This window comes from Bombus pascuorum, chromosome 12 (assembly GCF_905332965.1).
Source record: "Bombus pascuorum chromosome 12, iyBomPasc1.1, whole genome shotgun sequence".
NCBI classification, from domain to species: Eukaryota; Metazoa; Arthropoda; class Insecta; order Hymenoptera; family Apidae; genus Bombus; species Bombus pascuorum.
The window spans coordinates 7,855,265-7,866,597 of NC_083499.1; positions in this window are offsets into that span (position 1 = coordinate 7,855,265).

Consider the following 11,333-nt stretch of genomic DNA (forward strand, 5'->3'; position numbering starts at 1 on the left):
AGGGAGACCGGGTTCGAGAAGTAGAAGCGTGAAAGAGGAAAGGGGGAATGATTCAGTAGTGAAATATGTTAGGAGGTCGGCGTAATGCCTTTCTTTCTCCCCTTTTAAAAATCGAGTGTATGAAACGAGCCAGACAATAATATTTCACATGCCGCGAGGCTAATTGAATGCTACCACGGTAGTTCTGGTCCTTAGCAGGCCCTCGGGAGTTCTCGGCCCCCTCTCTCTCTCTCTCTGGTCCCCGTCCCCCGGTAGACCTTTTTGCTCTCTCCACCGGCAGATCTTCCTACACCGCCCCTCGTCCCCACTTCCGTTCCATTTCATTCCATTCCGTTCCGTTTCGTTTCATTCGTTCGGTAGCACCGATTGACCGTCGCGTTACGCGGGTCCTTCCTTCCTTTTCTACTTTTTCCTCCCCTTCTCTGGTGCACGCAGACGCGCGCGGACCTGCGATTCCGGGCCCGCCGTGCGAAAGGACAATAATTAACCGGCGGTTAGTTTACGTCGCCCCCCGTGGTTTCAGGCTTCTATACGCGCCTACCTACGCTCCGAAGGTTCCCAACTTTCAACTCGTTTCAAACTTGTCAACCGCGTTCGTCTTCTTTCTTCTCGCGTCGTTCCTTGTCCTCGACCGATCCTTCCAGCGAAAGGTTTTCTCGAATATGTTTCGAAAACGATTTGCGAGAACGAACAAATTAGTCGGATGTCCCGTCCATACAACGATCGTCGACTCTAGTTGGGATCGGCAAAGGCTCGCCCGTTTGCCGGTTGGGAACGTTTTACCAGCGGATCGCGCTAGCAGCCCGAGATTCATAAATATGCTTGTCCGTAGGTGTAGCGAGCCAGGCAGAGTCACACCTTCTTATAATTATTAACGGGACAAATGAGCCAGGTCCGTAGCTCGTATACAATGCGAGATTGGGTACGGCGATTCGATTCGCTCGTTTCGCGATTCACTCACGCTCGGCTTTCGTTCCTTTCTCCTTTTTTCGACCGTTGACACGAACGCCAAAGCGAGAAAAAACATGGAGCGTTTTATTCGATCGTTTGGCGAATCTCGAGAGAGAGAGGAAAAGAAAATATTTGTTGGATGTCGTTGGTACGTCGAACAAACTAATTCACGCGCTCGTTCTCGTTAGCAGTATCATCGCCGAACGGTCGTGTGTCAGCGGTACCGCTTTTTTTTCTCTTTTTCCTTTTCCCGTTAAATTCTTTGCCAAGGAGAGCGACGTCCGTCTCATGCTCGATTCCCGATGAATATCCTCCGATACATAGTTTGTCGTTGGTCGATAGATTTGTGGGCAGCGAAACATAGGCGTGGCCTGGGTCTTGGAGCGATAAATAGCTAGGCAAGATTTTCATCTGTTGGAAGACACCTGCTGCCCGAAATCTTTTCACACGCTAGACCTGACATACGCGTCGAATCTCCGAGAGTTTCTCCTTTTCTTCCCTTACCCGTCGTTGAAGGGGGGACGCGTAGGTTGTCGGCGTAGCTTGTCACAATCGGATTCGAATCGCTCGAAGCTTTTTTTGATGACGACGACGACGACGACGACGACGACGACGACGACGACGACGACGACGACGACGACGACGACGACGACGACGACGACGACGATCGCGACAACGGTAACGTATACACGATGGAGAAAGGCGGCTGAAAGGAAACGGAAGGAAGCGGAACGAGCGTTGGGAAGAGAAAGGAATGGTTAAAAGGAGCGAAGATGGGAAGATGGTAGGAGAGTGGCGGTGTCTCTCGTTCGGCGTTGTTTTGTTATCGGCAGCGAACGGGCCGATTATAATTGTAAATGCTACCATAAAGCAAGGCTAATGCCGGCAGGAGAGGAAATGAATTGGCACGTTGGGGTTAAGCTCCGTGCGGAATCCGCGGGGGGTCGCTGGATGAGCGCAGGGTCGGCGAGTGTTGTGAATGGTTCGGAAGAATAACGTCGAGGCCCTCGGGCCCAACTCGGTCATTAAGTTACGCGCGGCATTAAATCATCGTTGCTGTCATCATCCTCGTTATCTACCGCCTCCGCCGATTCTTAGCATCGGCTATTTGTAGCTGCTCGTTTTTCGCTCCGCGAATCGCATCTTAATGCTCCATCGATCCTCTATTCGATCCTCTGTTCGAAACGGGCGACCAGTCGATCGGCGTATCGATCGAGAAGGACGAGGAGGGGAGCGATAGATCGATCCGCGTTGCCTCCTAATATATCTGTCGGAGGATAGCTGGCCGACCGAATCGATTACGTCGACGCGTGTACGACTAACGACGGATGTCTCGTTAATGGAGCTTTCTCGCGATCTATCTTCACAGCTCGGCTCGGCTCGGTTCAACTCGGCTTGGCTCGGTTCGACGTGACGAGAACGTGCATGGTTCGCCGGATAGACAGAGGTTCCATTGTTGGTGAAATAGCGGCTCGCTGGCCTCGAAGTGGAAGGTGGAGAGTTGCGAGGGGCGCGAGAGGGTGGTCCGAAAGGCGAGATACGGGTACGCGTATGGATACGGATACGGATACCGGTAGGATCGCGGCCCGTATTTCGTATAGGTGCGAGATCCGATGGATGTATGCGCGGCTGGCGCGTTCCTCCGCGGGGGGCACGTCAGTGTCCCCCGGTGTTAGCCGGCTAACATAAGGTTAGGCCATTCGTTCCAATCGTTTTCTTTCTTGGCCCGTCTGGTTCGAGCGCGCCGCGTGGAAGGCTTCTTCGCAGCCTGCCGGTCACCGCATTCCAATCTCTCTACCCATCATCCTCTTCCTCTCTTTCTCCCTCTTTCGCGGAGTCCGGCGGAGTCGAGCCGAGGAGTCGAGTCACCACCCTTCTCCACCCTTCTTCGTGTCCATTCGTACCGAGCATACGTTGCAGGCCTTCTTCGAGGCTTCGAGTGTCTTCTGACACTCTCGTATACCGGTGGTATCATCGTAGTTGGCTGCAGCCTTTAAGCTTTTATCCCTCTCCAGCGGTGAAGATAACATCAGCTCGGTCCTCTTCTCGGCTCGCCAGCATTTAGAATAAGAGAGGAGACCCCACTGAGCGAAGCACCGCGGTGGGTATTCCGGGTACAACCTGCCACTCGTCAGCCCACCCTCCTTAGCGCGCGAGACCGCTCCCTCTCGTTTTCTTTCTCTTTCGCACTCACCCGCGCGCTCGCCTCCTCTACCTGCCTGTCTAGCTATCGAATCGCTCTACCTGCTTCTACGCGAACTCTATCTTCTTTCTTTTTCTCCTTCTCGCTCCTTCGTTTTCGGTCGCTTGCTCGTTCGCTCGTACCTTGCCCACATATACGAACCCGTGTCCTTTCGATCACGAGCACTCTGAACGAACAGATTCGTCCGCGCTGGAAACTCTTTTGCTACCAGTCTCCGGCCAGAGCCGGAGAATGGAAGGATGATCGGCGAAGCGAACAGAGTCCACGATCCACGCAGTCGATAACGACCACGCGGTATCGATGGAAAAAAGGCTCAGCCTTGTTCGACGATGGTCGCGAGTCTCCCGAAGGACGCGTGATTTGCCAACGATGGCCGAGCCACGTTATCCGAGCATCGTTGTAATTTGTCACGCTGTTCTTTTCCCTTCTCTTGAACGGTTTTCCGCGGCGCGCAATCGATGCGACGAGACGCACGACGTCTGCGAAGATTAAAAATATCATTTCTCAGAGAAGCCGATCATCGAGCGCCGATCGCGATTAACGACGTAACTGCTAGGCTTAGCGCACCGATGACTACCGGAGGACGTCTTCGAGCTATAGCACCGCTGACTACCGAGTAAAAGGAGCACTCGCGAAACCAGCGTTTCCACGATATCCGTCGTTGTCGTTTCCTACCGATTCGTAACTGAGTCGATCTCTTGTCGCAAAGCGCGTGTTCTCGAACGATATTCATTCGCAAACGTTGTCTTCGTCATTTGCCCATCGTTCCATTTTTCCGAAAGCTCGTCTTTTATTCGTTCGCTATCTTGTCGGGAGCCGAAGGTGTAGGGTACCCATCGACTCGTCGGGATAGTTTTCCATCGAAAAACGAACTAAAATATCTTGCGTTCTTCGAGACGCCGACGACGACGGAGAATGGACGCGTCATCGTTTGTCAGCGTTCGAACGTAGTTTTTTCAAGTAGTTACGCGTTAATGTTGTTTTCGGTGCTACCGTATAATCGTGGCGGCTGCTGTGCCGCCACGAGAAAACCTTTTTCGGGCGACGACGTCGAGGGTATTCGTGATATTTGAAGAGGCTTACGACTGGGATAGGTCGAGTGGATACGAAACACTTGCCGGGCCCCGTGGAGCCAGGAAAACACTCGACCGTTCACCGTAACGAAAACACTAATTTGCCTTTCTCGGCACCGTGCTCACGGTCCATGTCTCGGAACTCGTATGCAACTCGATTCCTTTCGACCGTTCGATAATTACTTCTATTATTCATCGAGTAGAACGAAACGTCGATCGACGACGTTCGTTGAGCTTGGAATTGCCGACGCGCGAACGTTACGACGCGTCGATCGAGCTTCACGGTGCTCGAAAACGTTGTTCTCGGGGGAACGTAAGAGCAGAAATCGAGGAAGAGAAATACGAAGAAGAAGGCGAACGTTGGTCGCGTTTAATCCCGACGTTTGTCTTGACCGATTCATCGCGTGCAATTTCTGGAACGTTACGTGGCACTGCGTACGCCGCGCGTGATGGTTCACCCGGTATGCAGCCAATAATTCTGACGTTATATCACCTATCGACCTAAGTATTAGGCGGCGACCGATATAATGACGTATCTAAGGCGAAATGGGAGGGTATAGAGACGCCGCGGGAACCCGCGTTATTACATGCTATTGGGAACTAATTTGAATCAATTTACTTTAGGTGGTCTCCCAGCGCACTTTCTTAACTCGACTTCGCGTTTAACGTGGACGTGATACGACCGGTACCGCGAGATATTCAAAGGATACACGTTATCGACCTACAAACTTCTTCGCCAGCTGCTCTTTCCGACGTCGAAAGCGATTTGGAACGGTAAGAGCGAGCGATTTCGCGACGCGCGTCCCTAAATACCGGTCGAACGTATTGTGCCGATTTTTCGTCCACCTCGTAAATAGGTAAGTACGTGTCGGTATACGGTATCGATGGTAATCGGTGGGCGGATTTAAAAAAGCTAAAATAGTCGCGAATCGAGGTGGCAGAGAATTTTTTAACGATGTTATCACGACAGGGAAACAAGCGGCGCGAGTACTTACACGCGATAAAAGTGCAGTTCGAGAAGGAACACGTACTTGGTACGAACATCGTAAAGTTTCGATTTTGCATGGACGTCGATCCCATCTCTAATCCGCGGATCAGAGGCACCGCGCTAGAAAAAATCGCGACAGCGATTTCATTAAATTCTTCACGGCTCCCTCTTCGTTCCCGCTTCTTGCTTTCTCTCCTCTCCTCTCCTCTCCTCTTTCCTTCCCTTCTCTCCTCGCTCCTCTGGAATCGTAAATCTCGCTATCGAAAGATTTATTGGCATCGAATCGCGTTCGCTATCGCGTTGAACGACTTATCGCTATTGCTCGCGTGCTCGCGCGGTAAACGTATCCGTCGATGTGCAACGCGAGACATCCCGTAGCCTTTACAGCGCGCCTAGTGTACAAATCGCTTAAAACCTACTGCGAATGTTTTTTCCATGCTTGCAGAGAATTCGTTCGAATATCGTGTAATCGCTGTCGGGTTACGCGGTAGTTGAAAACGAGCGAAGCGAAAGAGGAGGTGTTTGGAACGTAAAATACGAACGAAGAGATAAGGCTGACGTTTGCACGGGTGCGTCACGTCGACGAAAAGGTCGTGAAAGTGGTGGGTCCATGGTGGCACGAGTCAAGGGTGCATTCGACTCGGGTTCCGTCCACGATTCGATTTTTCACGGGGATCGGGATCGGGACCAGGATCGAGATCAGTCGGGTTGTTTCCCCCTCTGTCGCGTTCCCTCGCTCGTAAATCAAGGATTAAATCGGATGCGTGTAATTCGCAGCAGTTTTAACCGTAAACAGTTTAATCTCGGTCACGAGTCGAAATCGGTCACGTCAAAACAATAGATTCTTCACGGCGTGACACACTGTCGGCGCATTGCCGATGACGCGCTGGGATCCTCTTTGCGCAAGGGACGAAGCGAGAGAAAAATCTCCGCTAATAAGCGAAGCAGTTTAACGCACCCTCCGTAACGGAGTATCACGAACCACGCGATTTCATCTTCCTTTGGTTTATCGAATTTTAAGCCATCGAATCGCTGAACCATCGAGAGTCGATCCATAATCGTAGAATCAACTCGATATTACGTAGGTACGAGTTAAGGCAGTTGGCTGGAAACTCGAGTATCGAAACTATGATTCGCGAGCGATACGGCTGACGAAAAATTTCGATCGACCCGTGCAAGCTTAGAAAAGAGTCGGAGGAAGACGACTCGACTCCTATCGACGAAATTTTTACGAGCCGCGTCATCTGTACGAACAGCTGAAACCATGCAGTAGCGGTTATCCCATAAAGTAGCTCGTAAGTTTATTACGATCGTTATTAGGCCGATGCGTAATATTCCTGGCATTTATAGCGGCGATATCGGAATCGATATCGCTGGAAGAAAAATGTATTCGTTATTCGATTCGTAAGATCGAAGGAATAGCCGGCGCGAACTTTCTCAGGCCGAAGCTAAACACAGGAAAGTGGGTCGAGTCGAATGGAGTCGAGTAGAACCGAGCTCGACTCTCCGCTTTCGAACGCTCGTCTCGTTGTCCCGTTCCGTTACCGTTTTGTTTTTCTCATCTCTCGAACAATGTCGCATCCGCACCCATGTCCCGACTTTTCTAACGAATTCCGTGGAACAATTCCAATACGTACGGTTTCCAAAGTTTATTCGGCCATATAAAGCACGTGATACAGCTACTTGGAAGGCACAATGGCTCGTCGGCGAAGCAGCCGAGCTCTCTGGACCCGAGTCTCTACCCCTTACGAAGGATATTCGGCGACATATGCGTACGTGCGCGAAAGCAATATGCAGGGTGAGAGGAGGGACGGGGGGTGGGTCGAAGGAGAAGCAGAGCAAAGCGGAAGGCACGTGGAAGAGGGTAGCAGGAGGGCAGGCCAGCCTTTGAAACGGGATAGTCCGGCCACAGCTTGCGGGGATGCGAGCTTTCGAGCGCACCCCACGAATGTTAACGCGCCGCATTAACTTCGTATTGGTTGGAGAAACGCGAGCTCCAGCAATAATTCTGATAACGCAGCATGTTGTCGCGTTGCCCGGCATACCAAACGGTCACGGTACCCTTTATACGAACAACGCCTTCGACTTTACCCTCTCGTTCTCCATCGTGTCGCGTCTTTCTCTCCTCTCTGCCTTCCTTTCCTTCCTCCTTTTCTTCCTACTTTCTTCTTTTCTTCTCTCGTTTTTTGAACTTACCGTTCTCGAAAGAACCGACCATCGCGACGAGATTGTACAGAGCGAGATCCGCTCGCGCGGATCGCGATTCCACCTCGGGAATCGCATTCTAACCGTAAATAGCGCGGTTCGATACACGTAAAAGTTTCATGGGTCTTCTTGTCGAACGCGGCGAGTTAACCTCGCGGCGTGGAAGGTAGGAAAAATTTCTAGAATGAGAAGCACTCACAGTCGTCGTCGTCGTCGTCGTCGTCGTCGTCGTTGTCGTCGTTCGGTACCCATAAGGTATAAGTACCTTTTACTCGGGACGAAGGCTCCTTAAGCAAGCCATGCACCGTAAAAATTTGCAAGCGTACTTTGCCGAATAAACGAGACGTCGAAGAGGAACGATTTCACGGAGCTTCGCCGCCCTCTCGAATCTCTTTAACCTTCTTTTCGTTTTAGTCGATTCTCTTTCGCTCGCTATATCGATGGAAAACGGTAGAAAGACGGATGAAGATTTCCGCCGGATACGATGCCGACGGGATAAAGTTATCGAGAAGGATACCGGCGAAGGAAGAAACGACGAGCGGAGATCCGCGATGCCGCGCGAAACGATCGCGACGAATAAAGGGAGGAGCAAAGTTTGGTCGGCAAAGTGCGGAAAATCGGTACGAAGGAGATAGAATTGCAAGATGCAGCGTGTAGGTTGTCACGTAGGCGGTTAACGTCGTACGTGGAAATCTGACGGTGACTCGTATTTAGCTGTCGTGCGAGTAGCGAACGTCGCGTCGGAGGGAATAGGCGAGAACGGGTGGGTGTAGTTCAATAGGTAGAGTACTGGTGCTCGTACTCTGGGTAAGTGGAAGCCGAACGTATGGGTTAGGGTTCGGCGGCGCATGAGTGTGCGGTCGGTGACCACATGCACGGTTTTGAAGTTGCGCGCGCGCGTGCAGAGGGACGCGAACGCGTTAGGAAGGTAAGTAAGAAGGTAGCTCGTAGCCAGCCAGGAAATCTATCCCGCATCGACTCCCTCCTCCAGCGCCAGGACCTTTGCTCACCGCCCTGTAATCATCGCGAGTCAGTGGCGGCGGCCGCTAATTATGTTTCATAACACTTCTTACCCCCACTCTAATATCCACTCCCTTAGGGGCAGCTCATCATTTATTTACATCATATTCGTCCCGAGGGATAGCGCAACGGCCTCCGCGACCACGGTTCCTTCTTTTCCATTCGGCTTTGCTCCGTTTCGTTTACGAACTTCCATCGCACCGCCGATTCCAAGCGATTTTTCGCACGAATCTCGACGATTCTCGCGCAACAAGCTCGACGACAGCGACCATTGTGAGAATTAAATCGACTTCGCCTAATCTCTGTCTAATCTAATCTCACTGTCCAGGAGATGTTATCCGTCTCAGTTTTCTCCTACCTACTACATAGGCATCTGCATACATGGTACAACGTACGTAGTATATCGTTGCTGGGAGAGCAACGCGGAAAATCCGTTAAGAAAGGTCTGTTAGTTTCGAGACGAATCCGGATTTGGCAAACCACCGTCTAATGGAGGTTCTTGTCTGTCGATTGATTTTAGGATTATTCGACGGGATTCTGGCTAGCAACTGCGATCCTTTTGTTCCTTTCGACTCCGTCCGTTTTCTTCCGCCTCTTCTTCGTCGCGCTTTCGGGAATCTCGAAGGAATCTCGGCCCTGTAGCTACGCTCGATGTAGCCGGCAGATTGGTGGCACTTTTGCGGTCGAGCGATTAAGTGGTTTCAAGCGATATCCTCCAAGAAAATTGGCGGGGTTTCGAGAGCAGACCGAGTTTTAATTAACCTCTGTCTTTCTACGAGCATTTTACAGGGTCGTGAGGTCCGGTAGCCGCGGTACTCTTTTCACGAGATTCGCGTACCTGCCAAATTAAGCGTAAACCATCTCTAGCGTAACTCGCATGCACGAGCTCCTCCTCCTCTTTTTCCCCTGATTTCGAGCGACGCAAACGCACGGTTCGCGTCTCCCCGAGATGAATTCGTCGAAGAAAAGGACCGGCATCTTGGGATCGTGACGAGTCGGATCGGCACCATCATCGATCAGATCAGATTCGTACGACAAAACGTAGAAGCGGAGAGAGTGCTCGCGTCGCGAGCATCGAGAGACGAGAATAAGTGCCGCGTAACCGCGCGGCGATTTGTCCGGATCAGCGTCAGACTAAGCAGATTACGAGTTCTCCCCAAACGAACCGGCAGTTGGAGAAGCAACCGCGCGGAGACCGAGCGGCAATGTCGCTCGATCTCTCGGGAGGTCCGTCGATGGCCCGTCTATTTGTCCAAGTCCTGCTAACGATGATGAAAATGCGCGAAATTTTCGCTCGTAAGGAACGATTCGATCTGCACGCGTAGCTCCGTCATTCGAACGATCGTTCGTTTGTTCGTTCGTTTATCCGCTCGTTCGTCAGGGAGTCGGTCATCGTCGGTATCATCGATAGTTGGCTCGTGCTTTTGACGACTAAATATATCTCGACGCAAGGCGCACTCGCGGCAATAAAGAGTCAGAGGGCGTACGGGTCGAACGAATTTAAAGATACATACATAAAGTTAGGTCGGTCGAAAGCAGTTTCTGCTTTGACGCGAGATCCTTTGAAGTGGTTTTCGTTGGATCGCGAGTATCAAACGGATTCACCTGATCGTAACGTGGATCGTAGCCGCTTGGGCGTGAACAACCGCGAGACGTTGGTCTAGAAAAAGGAAGGCTGGAAACGACCGGAAACGATATCGTAACAGCTTCTGCTCTGCTTTGAGTCGTCGAAGCGGTAACAAAACGACGCGTCGTCGCCGCTCGATCTCTATTTCTTCGATCTGGAGGAAAAAAGACGATCGAGTGTAACGCGAACGTTGCCAGCCTCCGCGGCGTAATAACCAGTAGAGACGCCGCCACATCGGGATTCGCCTAACGAAGTCGTTACGTTTAATTATCGCGCGTCTGCCAGAGCGTACCGATTCCTGGGGCAATTAACGTATTTGTGCCGTGCACCGCGTTACGAGCGAGATCGCGTGTTACGAACAACGGTAATTAGAAACAACCGTCCGTCGATGGCCGATTTCTCGCTTCGCTGCGCGACCGCCCGACCGCCCGACCGCTCTCCACCGAGATAAGAATACGACGAACGTCGAATTTTTTGGCGTAACGAAAAGATTTCACGGATAAGAGATAGAGAGATAGAGAGAGAGAGAGAGAGAGAGAGAAAGAGACAGAGGAGGAGGAAAATCGGCGGAGGAAGCACGGTTTCGTTCGATCGCAGAACCGATGGCACCACCTCACCGTTGCCGCGGTTTGTTCCAGAATTATAATATTTATCTTTCGCGGATAATAACGGAATTGAATCGCGTGAAATTTCTAACTCGTAATGATATCGCGGCCCGTTTTTTCTACACGTTAAACCGTATAATTACAATAATCCGCCGATGATATCGCGCGCGATACACGTATCGCTACCTACGTATTTAGCGCGCAAGGCAATTTCCTGCTTTATTATAATAATATCCGGAGCAATCTGCTCCCTTCCCACCACCCGGAGCGTAGCTTCGTTCTTTTGGAGCAGCTTCTTATTTTCAAACGCGCCGCGTCTTCGTTAGCCGCGCGCTTCTCGCACCGATCCTCGTCTTATTCGTTTACTCGATATTCGACAGCATTGTCGCGATAGTTGGGTATCGACGAGGCAGCTTTCTTCGCGCTTCGAGTAGGAACGTGCGACATGTCGCCGCAGGGATAGCAGGCGAATTACGGATGAGTTTTCCAAGGCGAGACGAAACGTCGCGCTTCCGCCCATCGGCGATCGACCCCGTGTAGAATCGTCGTTCACAGGACCGTGGAAGGACGAACGGTGTACCCAACCAGCCGGCTAGGTTGCCGCGGTTAGCGAGCTCCGAGGAGCAGCTAACCACCCACCGGCGTTACCGGTCGCTCGCGT